General features: G+C 40.7%; 1 protein-coding gene across 8 annotated transcripts in view; it reads left to right on the top strand.

The window, feature by feature from the left end:
• The window catches only part of LOC141735448 (zinc finger protein 462-like), a 103,739-nt gene that overhangs the window by 2,132 nt on the left and 88,864 nt on the right, over positions 1-12,743 (top strand). For 6 of the 8 annotated variants that reach the window (XM_074568251.1, XM_074568254.1, XM_074568256.1 and 3 more), the window contains exon 1: positions 923-1,055. The exons of 1 other annotated variant lie outside the window; for it this stretch is intronic. The gene's annotated coding sequence lies outside the window, so the exon portion shown is untranslated. Of the gene's footprint in view, positions 1-922; positions 1,056-2,050; positions 2,255-12,743 lie in introns of those variants that run through there. One more of the 8 variants, XM_074568252.1, reaches the window with a different exon arrangement.

A 12,743-nucleotide genomic window follows, 5' to 3' on the forward strand; every position in this document is an offset into this window, starting at 1 on the left:
GCTGCGTAGTTCTCTCACCCTTGATGGCAGCGGTCCAGAGACCTTCTTGCCCTGATGCTGGACCCCTGAGGCCTTCCCTTCCTCACGAAGCTGTAGCGCTTGCAGTGTCCAATATTTGCTGTCCACTGCTGGGAGTGCACAACTTCCTACTGATATAATTGTCTGAGTATAATTCTTGTATATTTTATATTAGTATCGGGAACAATACTGGTTCTTTAGTATTATTGTTAATTATTTAGTCTTATCCTATGAAGTCTATTTATATTTCAACCCTCATGTTTCCTTGTTTTCCCCGGTTCCCCTTCCTGGGTGGGGAGGGGTCATCGGGTGAACAATTGTCTAAACAACAATAAATCGTTGTGGGTTCTCAAACCATAACACCTAGCATAGTGCTTCTCCTGAGCAGCTCCTCTAGCACTTCAGGAGCTGCTGAGCGCCCCTGTGCAGGATGCTTTGAGAATACAACAGCTTGGAAGGGGCTCTTCAGATCTTTCCTCCTTCACCTCCTTCCTGGCCTATGAGTGACTCAGCGCCCCAAACCTTAACTTTTTGTTATCATCTTCCTCCTTTTAATCTCCTTCATTTTCAACACCTCCCATCTCTACCATCTTCTTTTATATCTGTTCTGCCTCATAGATCTGTTCCTTGTTTTACTTCTTTCTTCCCTCCTCTTCCATCCCCTTTCACCTTTTTATTCTTGCTCTTTCCTCTTCTGTTTTCTTTCTTTTTCCTCCTCTTCCCCTACACGTTGTTGTTAGAAAGGATTCTTGCACCCCCTGCTGCTCTTGCATTTTGTGTGGTAGGAGAGGAGATTTTCTTTCTTTCTTTTCCCCTGGTAGCTCATTATTCAGAGACACAGAATGTGAGAGACACGGATATCTCAGGTCATCCGCAGCAAACCAGTGAAAGAAGGGGAGGGTGGGGGGGAATCAGGGAAAAGATGGCGATCCTCCATTGCCTGCTAAGGAGCACGAGACTTACAAAGCAACTTCCACAGCAATAACAAGAAGAGCTAGGCAGAGAGGAGGAGATGGCAGTGGCGTCGGGACGCTCCTGTAAGTTCTTACAAGTAAAACCCATCTCTGGTTTAGCATGAGAGGGATTCTCTCATTCCTGTGTGCGTGTGTGTGTGTACTGTTTTTTCCACCATGTTTCTGTGAAATCCCTTCATTTGGCCAGGGGAGGAAAGAGGAAGAAAGGAAAAAAAAAAAAAGCAAACAAAAAAAAAGCGGCGTGTTTTGTTTAAGGGAGAGGTCTCGCATGAAGGAGGAGGTGCTGGTAGTGGGAGGAGGAAAGCGGTTAATTAATTTTTGTTGTTACATTAAAGGGGATATGGAAAGATAAGTGAGATACGAACAGAGAGGAGGGGGTGGGTGCGCGCGCGCGCGCTGTGTCTGGATGGTGCTCTGTGTGTGAACTTGGATCAGAGACGGGAGAGTCACAGAGGAGAGAAAAAAGCTCCGTGCTGGCACGACTCAGGCAATCGGGTGACCTTCTTTCTGTTTTTGTTCCCGTCCTCCCCCTTCTCTTCCCCTCTTACAAAGCTGGTCCCTCACACAGATATTTATGCTCCCCCCCCCCCCCAGTCTTCTGACATTGGGATGTGAGGGCTTCTGGCTCCGTCTTGTGCGTGTGTGTGGGGGGCAGTAGTTTCTTTGAAGGACATTGTTTGGAGGAGGACGACAGCGTTCAGCTGGAGAGCAGAACCCATTACACACGCTTTTGCTCCCTTTTCGAGAAAGAGAAGGGAAGGGAAGAAAGGAAGAAGCCCACTTCTTGTTCGGTCCCTCGATGTCTCTATCTCTAAGTCAGACAAGGAAGGAGTTTTCTCCCGTGCCTTTCTCCATCACCCGGAGCAGCTTTCTGTCTCCGTTTTTCAATTTCTTTATCTCCCTGTCCTCCATTTGCAAGCTGTTTGCTTTGGGTTTCAGTTTAGACTTCACAACACAAAGCTTCTCTCCTATACACGCATGCAGTCTACGGTCTTATGTCTTTTGGAGTAAACCCACCCCCCTCCTCCTTTCTTAACACTGATTTCTCCCCCCCCCCCGGCGCCGCCGCCGCCGAAGGCGGGGTGATAGTGGTGCTGGGGCTTTGCATTCGTTTTCTAATGTTTGGAAACAGAAAGACCTTCAAGTTTGAGTGCTTTCTACTGCTGCTTTTGTGTCACTCTGTGTGTGTGTGTGTGTCATGAAGCTACTTGCATGTGTGAAAGGAAGTAACTAATTTGGCAGAGAGCTGTGATCTGAGTCAGGTAAGCCATGTCATGTTCTCTAGCTCCACCAGAAAATGGAGGAGAGCAAGCGGGCTTCCAGTAGACAAAGCTGGGGTGGGAAGTGCTCCTAACGTTATGGATCTCTCAATTTTTAAATTTTTTTTCCCTAAGCTTTGCTTGCAACTCCACCTGGGGGTGGAGTGGAAACCCCCCCCCCCCCCCGGATTTCTTCAGTTTTTCAATGTACAAGACTGCGATGGGTATTCTTTCTGATTTCATGCTCTCAGGAAATGAGAACTGGAGGAAATTGCCTGGATTGTCCTTCACATAGAGGAATAATTTATATTTTGTTGGTTTTAACTCTTATGCTTTCATGTCGAGGTCACTTTTCTATATGTTTCTCTTTGGTTAAAGTTAATAGGATTTAAGGGTTTGATCAGTTAGCGTGTGTGTATAATACATATAACATTTGGAGGCAAGTGCTTGTAGCCTCAGGCTGCTCAGGTTCTTCCAGAGAAACTTGTGAAATCTCATTCTTTCTATGTGCTGATGATGGCCTGAGTTTTGGCATTTTACCTTCTGATGCTCAAAAAGCATTCTTTTTTCTGGATGTACAGAATTTGGAACATTTTCCTTCACTCACTAGGTTGCACATTTATAATACTGGAAAGCTTTCAGGAAGCTTCTCAGTACCATAAAATGCATAATTTCTTGCAGCGGGGAGTGGAATGGCAACTTTCATGGTGCTCTTTTTTTGGCATCTTACAATATGCTTTTTTGAAAAACAACAAGGATGTTGCTGTAAGCTTTTATGTCATGGCAGTTGAACAGGAAGAGATTTTTTTGGTGTATTTTTTTTGTTTGTTTTCATTTGTGTTTTTTTGTTTTTAAACCTACCTTTTCATCTGGGATACTTCAGGGTGGTCTCACATGTGGCCTTACTTTTTTCCCACCAACGTCAATTTGCGCATCGGTTGCATAGTAGATACAGTTCCTCAAAATTTCAAATTAAATGCATCTTAAAGTGCAACTCCATGGGGAAAGTATCAGATGGAATACTCAGAAGAGTTAGAGAGGAAATGTGAAATATAGATGTATGTATGGTAGAAATGATAGGATGAGACACCAGCGAATGAATACAAGTTCACATGTTTCCATGCATGCACCGAGAATAGAAAGGTGGTAGTGGTTAGTGATGAACTTTGGAATTCCAGCTGCTGCAAGGTTAAAATTAATGCTCATTTTATTTAGTTTAGCAAGAAATTGTTCTGTATATAACATACTTTGAAAATATATTGCATTATCAGTTATGTATTTCTTAAGTTCTGGTTGCAGATGTGTCACCCAAATTACTGAAATACTATAGTTATCTCCGTATCTTTGAAATAAAGTCCTTTGTAAGGTGGGCCGTGAAACATACAATTTCATCTATATATTTAATGTTACACTGTGACTGAGTGAAGAGGGGAAAAATTAACTTTTTTCCTGATGCGGTGGTGATGGATGTGATCTGCCAATCTTAGTATGGGCCTAAATCAGCACCCATTGAAGGAAATTAAAAGTTCCTCACTGAACTGTGTTGGTTTGGGTCAGATTCTAAATGCCCATCCTCTCTATTATATATAGAGTATTCTTAGATATTTATCTTTATTTTGTATTGTGAATTGCCTCATATTTTGAGAGATCAACTCAGTGCTAATGCTATAATGTGATGTATAGATGCACTGCACTTGAACATGAAATGTGCTATCCAAGAGCAAATGAGATTTTAAGAATATGATCTTTATGGGAGGGCCTATATATTCCTTGCACCTGGTGACAGACACCTTAGAAAACCAAAGGTCATCACAACAGAGATAATGTTTGAATTGTGGTGAATGTGGTTTCATTTCCATGAAGGTATTCTTCATTGTCCTCTAAAGAGATTTCAGTCTCAGTTTCATAATTTCTGCTAATGATGTTGCTTGCTGTAATAATACCTGGACTGAAATTGAAGTTTACCTTGCTGTCAGAAGACTAGCTGAGAGACTTTTTTTTTTTATTTTTTAAATTTTACAAACCAGTGAGCTAAAGGAACTTTGGAAAGATTGTATTGAAAAATGCTACTCACTGTTAGCTCATGAATTTTGCAATCGGACATTAATTTTTTGGTTCAAACCAATGGTTTGTAATAGCTTTTGATTTGTGGGCATTCAGAAACTTTCCATGGCGCTAGCCCTTTTAGAAACTTTGTATTCATAATTTATCCTATAGTATATGAACTTGAATTTCTTGATTACCTTTTTTAGGCCCGTTACAAATAGGCCACAGATCACCACTTAAAAACAGTACTTTAAACAACTGATTTCCTTATATGTTACCATTAGACTTGTAATTAATTGAGAGATGTCGGATTTAAAAGGTTGCACTTAGCATTTATTTCTTCCATCAATTTGAAATTATATTTTCATATGTGGGGGAAAGTAAAAAATGTTGTGTATGGGTGATTAGAATATGAAGAATGCAAGTACGTAATTGGATGATGGATGGAAAGTAGAGCTACTGTTAGCAGAAGTGTTGGGGGTTGTTTGGGTTTTTTTTTAATTATTATTATACTTCACTAAAGATAGAACTAAATTTAATAGTGTTTTGGCCTTTGCTTAAAGGAAGATTGATGGTTGGAAGCCACGAGTGGATTGATAGAAGCCATAAGAGAACTAGCTAAGAAACATTGGATGGGAATTGTAACATCTGTCGGATGTCCAAACATATATGTACAGTACATTTGGCTGTAAGGAATGGACAAGTTGAATTTTTGGGCTTACAAAGGAAATTGGAAGCACTACAATTTTATTATAGTACAGCTACAGTGTGAGGAAGGTTACTTAAAAAAACCTGCAGATATTTCTTAAAGTTTGGAACTCCCAGGAACAAGTATAAATACTCTATTCCTCTGATGGTTTTTGGTTTACAAATAAAACCTGTAGGATTACAATATTATTTGAGATTGTTCTAATTTGCAGTAACACATTCTTTGCGTGTTCTGGCAGATAACTTCTCAAATAAGCAAAACACTGCTTTGTACTATGAAACTGTAGGGGAAAATCTGTGAAATTGGTGAATAGCTATGTAATATTCATTAGCTAGATTTGTGCTATTATAAAACCATCACTAACCAAAAGTACAGACAAAAATTATGGATGTACAATTTAAGAAAAAATGCAACCCACTGAAATATTGTAAAGAATCATTTGAAATATTGTAGAGGAAGGAGATCATCTTTTGACAGATCAGGAACAGTCTACAAAGAACATTAAATTGTAAAATGTTTTTTTTGTGTCAGCTATTTTGTTGTTCTAGATGTTGTTTTGTACTTACAGTGCATCATAGTAGGAAGTCGTATAAGCATTTTAATGGAAGATTCTCTCTGTTGAACTGAAATAGTCCATTTTGTAAACTTGTTCCAGATAAAATCTATTCTGCTAGTGACAGAACTGAATGGTTTGCTTAACACTTTGTTGTGGGTTAGCCTTGGCTAAGGGCCAAGCACCCACCCAGCTGTTTACTCACTCCCCCTCCTCAGTGGAACAGGAACAGAGGGAGAATAGGATGATAAGGCTTGTGGGTCAAGATAAAGACAAGGAGATTGCTTACCAGTTACTGTCATGGGCAAAACAGAATCCACTTGGGGAAAATTAATTTAAGTTATTGCCAATTAAAATAGATTTGGGCAGTGAGAAACAAAGAGACATACATTAAAACAACACCTTTCCTCCCCCCCTTTCTCATACTTAGTTTCACTCTTTCACTCCAGACTCCTCTACTACCCACAAGGAGTGCAAGGGGGAGTATAGTCAGAACATAACATTTCCGCTCTGCTGTTCCTTCCCTTTGGCACTTCTCTCCTGCTCTGGTGTGGGCTCTCCCACAGGCTGCAGCCCTTCAGAAAAAATAAATAAATCTGTTCTAGTGAGGTTTCTCTACAGGCTACAATTTCTTCACAAAGCATCCATCTGTTCTGGCATGGATACTCTACAGGCTGCAGTGAATATCTGCTGTAGTGCCATGGAGATGACTCCTCCTCCTTCTTACACAGGTGCTACAAATTCTTTAATCAAGGAGGTAGAGAAGGTGGTGTGATGCTGCTGGCAGATGCAGTTAACATTATAAATGGTTTAATGTCAGCATAGTACTCTTCCAAGCTTGTTGACTGTTAAAAATAAAATGTTCCAGAAGACCTAGGAGAACAGGAAAAGAGATAAAACAGCATGGCTTGTATGCCAATACTGAAAGAAGAAAAGGGGGAGGAAGTGTGGTGATTATCATAAGTTGAGCTATCTTGTTAGTTGTAGTGAAAAGGCTTTAATAGAAGTTTCTGAATGAGGGGATTTGATTTATAAAAATAATTCAGTCTTCATTTATGTCCTGAGCTTTGCAAGTATCATCCTGCCTGTTAAGCTTGTGTCTGAGAAGCTGAATACATGAGTAAATAAAGAGTCAACTGAGATTATTTTGGATTTTGCACTTTTGTTTCTTTAACTTCAGAAGCAGTAGTAAAGACTCCAATTCTGCTACTTGTGTCTTTAGCTTTATGAAGCTATCCCAGATGTCGCAGTACAAACTCAACTCTGAAGGGGTTTGAAAAAGGGGTTTTGAGATGGAAAAAGGAGAATCTTTGTTTCCAGTTTAATCTATTTAAAACACTCAGGCTTATATGTGATTTTAATTTTTTTCCTGGTTATCTTTAGCAAGAATGCTTTATTGTTTGTACAGTAGCTTGTTCAACTTGAGATGGTAGTGTCTAATTATTGCAGTATCCTTTAAAATATTCTTGCCTGATCACTTATTCTTTAAGTAATGTTTTGAGAAAAAAAAAAAAAAAATTCTTCCCACCATGGGAGGCTGTGTTTTCTCTGTGGTCATTTTTGAGATGTGATGGTTAACTGAACATCAGTCCCGGATACAGCAATAAAAGCCATGGCTTCTCTTTCCCTTTGATCTAGAAACCTCTTCATTTTTGAGTAGCCTTCCTGATGTAATCATGGACAGTTGGTTTCTAGAAGAAATATGTTAAGTGATTGACTGGGGCTAAAAGTTTATTCTGTGAAGAGGAGGGAAAGGTCTATCAAGAAAGGCAAGAAGTTTGGTTTAGCATTAGTGGAAATAGAAAATAGGCCAAAGTCTTCAGCAAAAAGACGACTAGGATAAGGCATGCCATAATTACATGTAGTGGAAACTTGCCGTTGATAAAATGATTGCATGGGATAGAGAGGCAGGAGAATGATTTTACAGGAGAAAACAAAGCAGATATTGCAAAGAATGATCAAGACAGACAGAATTAAATGTGCTCCTGTTAATATGAAATAGAAGATTTTGTACTGAAAGATAATGAAAATGGAATCTGGTGTTGTTTCCATGGCCTTTTGGACAATAGGGGCTTCATTGCACTGGTTCCATGAGCAAAGTCTTTATTGATGATAACAGTTCTTGGGGTTAGAGTAGTTTTGCTTTGGGATGATTCTTCTTTTGGGAAGAAAGCATCATAGGGTAGTAGTGCTTGCTGGGAAGTAGATGGGTCATACTGCTGGAACACAATAAATCAGTTGCCATAATTAAAAATGTGTTTTTTGGCCTCCTGTGATAAGTAACAACAATATTTCTCCTGCAGATTGTTCTCTGATTGTTGTCAAAAGAAAGAGGAGGATGGGGGAAGGAGATAGTGAAAATATATATTACAGCAGCAAGTACATGTTTTTTTCTGTAGCTTATTTATTAAATAAATGAAAATGCTAAGGGAAGGCTGTACATGTTTGTAGATTCAGGTCAAGAGTGAGTGCTGTTTGACATGCAGGGTGGTGTATTTACCTTTTAATTACTTGAAAGATGGTTGGTCTGCTGAAGATACTAATTTAATGTCAATCTGGAAAAGGAATCATTAATAACAGGCTCACTGCAGTCTGGATGACACCCTCACAGAATCACAGAATAGTAGGGGTTGGAAGGGACCTTCAGAGATCATCTAGTCCAACCCCCCTGCCCAGAGCAGGTTCACCTAGAGCAGGTTGGACAGGAATGCATACAGGCAGGTTTTGAATATCTCTTGAGAAGGAGACTCCACCACCTCTCTGGGGAGCCTGTTCCAGTGCTCTGGCACCCTCAAAGAAGTTTTCCCTTATGTTCAGATGGAATTTCCTGTGTTCCAGTTTGTGCCCATTGCCTCTTGTCCTGTTGCCAGGCACCACTGAGAAGAGTCTGGCCCCATACTCTTGACACCCGCCCTTTAGATATTTATAAGCATTGATGAGATCCCCTCTCAGTCTTGTCTTCTCCAGGCTAAACAGACCCAGGGCTCTCAGCCTTTCCTCATAAGAGAGGTGCTCCAGTCCCTTGATCATCTTGGTAGCCCTCCGCTGTACCTTCTCCAGTAGTTCCCTGTCCCTCTTGAACTGGGGGGCCCAGAACTGGACACAGTACTCCAGGTGCGGCCTCACCAGGGCAGAGTAGAGGGGCAGGATGACCTCCCTCGACCTGCTGGCCAAGCTCTTTTTAATGCACCCCAGGAGACCATTGGCCTTCTTGGCCACAAGGGCACATTGCTGCCTCATGGTCATCCTGTTGTCCACCAGGATTCCCAGGTCCCTTTCTGCAGAGCTGCTTTCCAGCAGGTCAACCCCTAACCTGTATTGGTGCATGGGGTTATTTCTCTTTCAGTTGTCTGGTGATGAAGCTAAAGAAAAAGAAAGTATTTTTTCTTTTTCTGTCTTTTTCCTTTTGTTAATTTAATTCCATATTTTCTAACTCAGATTAGGCAGAAGTTCTAGAGTGACTGGTAAAGTTGATTAACTCGCTTGATGGTTGGATAACAGTTTCTTCCTTCTTTATTTGAACAAAGTGGATGTTCCAGTCCAGGCTAGACTTGCAAGACTGCTTAGAGTGATGATCTTGTGGTCTATGCTGTAAATCAGATATGGATGTTATCTCTATGACTTGTGTTGGGCGAGTTGCTTCTGTCCAGAACATAGAGTGACCTCTCAATATTTATTTATTTAAACTTAAATTTGAATTCTTCAGGTCCTTTCAGATTCAGCTGGAATAGTGGACATGTGACTCTTCATAATTGGGTTTTAAGGGTCTCTGATCAACCACTGAAGAGACTGAAAAAGTAGTGGTCACCTCTGGAAATCTTGCTCTTAATTTGTTGCATTCCTTTACCCCTGTGCTCCCCAGCAGTAAAATAGGCATAATATAGGATTTCAGAGGAATATTGGCAATTAAAGCTGTGATGCTGGATTCTACTGCTTTGTGTATTGAAATATAAAAGTGTGGGAAAAAAACCAACAAAATCCCCCAACCCTTTAGAGTGTGGCTCTGGTTAGTGAGAGTGGCAGATCTGGTCCATTGTTTACAGAGTACCTGGAGATCTGTGAATGGAGCAAACTCACTTTTTCACTGTGTCACTTTGGTAATTCTGACTGATTATCAGTTCTCAGATATATTGCTGACTATGGTGTGTATGGAAGAGGAGACTAATTGTATACAGTATCTACATAGTTTAGTTGGTAATGCAGTAAAGTTTAGGAGGGAAATAACCACAGAGTGTCTCATCCTGCTGGGATCTATTTTTGTGTGTGTTGTATGATGAGCAATAGTTGGAAAATAAATGGCAATATAAATAAATGATAGTTTGTCTTGTTTAGATTCATTAGAAACTCCTATCTCGCATTCTGTTTTTTTCCTTGCTTTTCTACTTTTGGGTGGCTTTGGCTGTAGGGTATATAACTTTAAGTGCTGATGTGCTCTGAAATCCATTCTTCTATTATATCCAGTTAAAGAACTTGACAAGTATAAAAATGTTAACAAATGGCTGATAGAAAATTGAGAGTAGCCAGACAGCTCTCAGTCTAGTTAATTATCTCTCAACTGCTGAAGTGTTACTATCCTCTCATGCAGTTGTAAAAGCCATAACTCGCAACAGTGCAAGAAAGGGTTTGAGTTCTTGGCCAGGAGTGCATCTCAAAAGTTAAATTAATGTAATTTGAAGTCAGTGTGGACCAATTCCTTTTGGTCTATTGACCTTTTATCTTAGTTCGAGGAGTAGGGAGACAGCATGTTGCCTTTCAGGTCATATAGAGGTTAAGTTTCTTTGCCTATGATCAAGCATAGGGTGTAAAACAGCATTGTCCAATAGTACAGTGACCTAAGGAGAGTAGGACTTTATCAGACCTTCAGGAAGTAAATGTAATGGAAAGCCATTATGTGAATCTGCATATCTGATGTCTCTTGGCTCAGGGATTGTTGGAATTGTGTATTTAACCCTTCAAAAGTGGTAGCTTCCGATGTAAACTATTAGTTTCCTGGGCCTCATTCTGTTAGGTCAAGAATAAGCTGTGGTTTCTCAAGAGCATGAGGGTTCTGCCATCAGAGTAGTCACTGCTCTCACATAAGACACTTTGGATGCTCTTACTCTAAGGGCATAACCTTATTATTCAGTAGAGCTGCTGAAAGTGTGAGACAATATATTTGAGTCTCCCAGCTGCATGAATAAACCTGAATTATTTTTAAATGATCATATTACAGAGGTGAAAATGTACTACAATGAATTTTCTGTTTCACACCATCTCTGCAAATTTTCTACATCACTTCCACTCTGGAGGGGGCATACAATATTTTCCATGTGCTATGCTTCCCAAGGAATCATGTTAAAGCTGCTGATGTTGTAACCGGAAAAAGTTATTCAAGAAAAAGCTTTGAGTCAGAAGTTGCTTGGTGTAGGATGTTGGTCAAACATTGGAAGAGGTTGCCCAGAGAGGGCTTTTGCTTTTGGAGATACTGTAGGGTAGTATAGCCATGAGGAACAGATTTTATGATTTTTATTATGATTAGATTTTATAAAAATTGGCTTCCTATTTTCTTTGGAAGGCAGTGAAACTGCAACCTCTACAGGACTTTTCTTACGTTGCTGGGATTTTGTTTTGTGTGCAAGTGCATATGCTTTATTAAATTCTTACAGCCACTGTTAGGATCATAAACAAAGACTTTTTATTAGGTCAGATCTCAGCTATCATTGTATACTCTTGTTACCATAGTACATTTGACAGATAATAAAGGGGCCTGAAGCTATTATCCTTCAAAAACTTATTTCTGTGAATAGTCCCTGTGATTTAATTTTGAGTTTTACTGCAATCAGTCATGTGAGTGAACATTCAGAGGATCAGGTTCTTAGCTACATGGATTGTTATATTGAAGTTTTCAGAAGAGGCATTTGGATATAATCTTATGAGATGTCCTTGGTTTTTAACAACTACCACTTCATGTAAGTGAGGTGCTAGTTTGTGGTTGAGTGAAATTCAGTAAGGGCAAGTGTAGGGTGCTGCACCTGGGGAGGAATAACCCCATGCACCAGTACAGGTTGGGGGCTGACCTGCTGGAGAGCAGCTCTGTGGAAAGAGACCTGGGAGTCCTGGTGGACAACAAGTTGACCATGAGCCAGCAATGTGCCCTTGTGGCCAAGAAGGCCAATGGCATCCTGGGGTGCATCAAGAAGAGTGTGGCCAGCAGGTGGAGGGAGGTCATCCTGCCCCTCTACTCTGCCCTGGTGAGGCCGCACCTGGAGTACTGTGTCCAGTTCTGGGCTCCCCGGTTCAAGAGGGACAGGGAACTGCTGGAGAGGGTGCAGCAAAGGGCTACCAAGATGATGAGGGGACTGGAACACCTCTCTTATGAAGAAAGGCTGAGGGACTTGGGTCTCTTCAGTCTGGAAAAAAGACAGCTGAGGGGGAACCTTATCAATGCTTATAAATACTTAAAGGGTGGGTGTCAGGAGGATGGGGCCAGGACCTTTTCAGTGGTGCCCAGGGACAGGACAAGGGGTAATGGGCACAAACTTGAGCATAGGAAGTTCCACCTAAACATGAGGAGGCACTTCTTTACTTTGAGGGTGGCAGAGCCCTGCCACAGGCTGCCCAGAGAGGTGGTGGAGTCTCTGTCTCTGGAGACATTCAAAACCCACCTGGACACCTTCCTGTGTAACCTGCTCTAGGTGACCCTGCTCTGGCGGGGGGGTTGGACTAGATGATCTCCAGAGGTCCCTTCCAACCCCTACTATTCTGTGATTCTGTGAGGGTGTGGTTGTAGTTTATTTGTAAGAGACAATAGGTGCTAATGCATTAGATAATTCTTTCATTTTCAAATATGCAGAAATAAGTGTTCAGTCATGGGGAAGTCCCGAGCTTCAGATTAAGTTTCATTGTAGAGCCTTTTAGCTTTAGCATAGAGATAGTTTGCTCAAAAGTCATAATCATTTAAGAGCATTGCACTGCACTTGTGAAACAAAGAATAGTATGAAATTCCACAAGTGATACTGCATAGACTTTGTAATTATGTAACTCCTACGAAACCATATAAACATGTTGCAGTTGCTTCTGCTTTCTTCTTAGCAGGAATGTCCTATTACTTAGAAATTTTTTTTTCTATTTGATTAAAGCTAAATTAACCATGGCACCAGTTTTTATGAGCCAAATACTGTTACTGGAGTGTCTAAATCTGCAGA

The sequence above is a fragment of the Larus michahellis genome, chromosome W (assembly GCF_964199755.1).
Source record: "Larus michahellis chromosome W, bLarMic1.1, whole genome shotgun sequence".
Lineage (NCBI taxonomy): Eukaryota > Metazoa > Chordata > Aves > Charadriiformes > Laridae > Larus > Larus michahellis.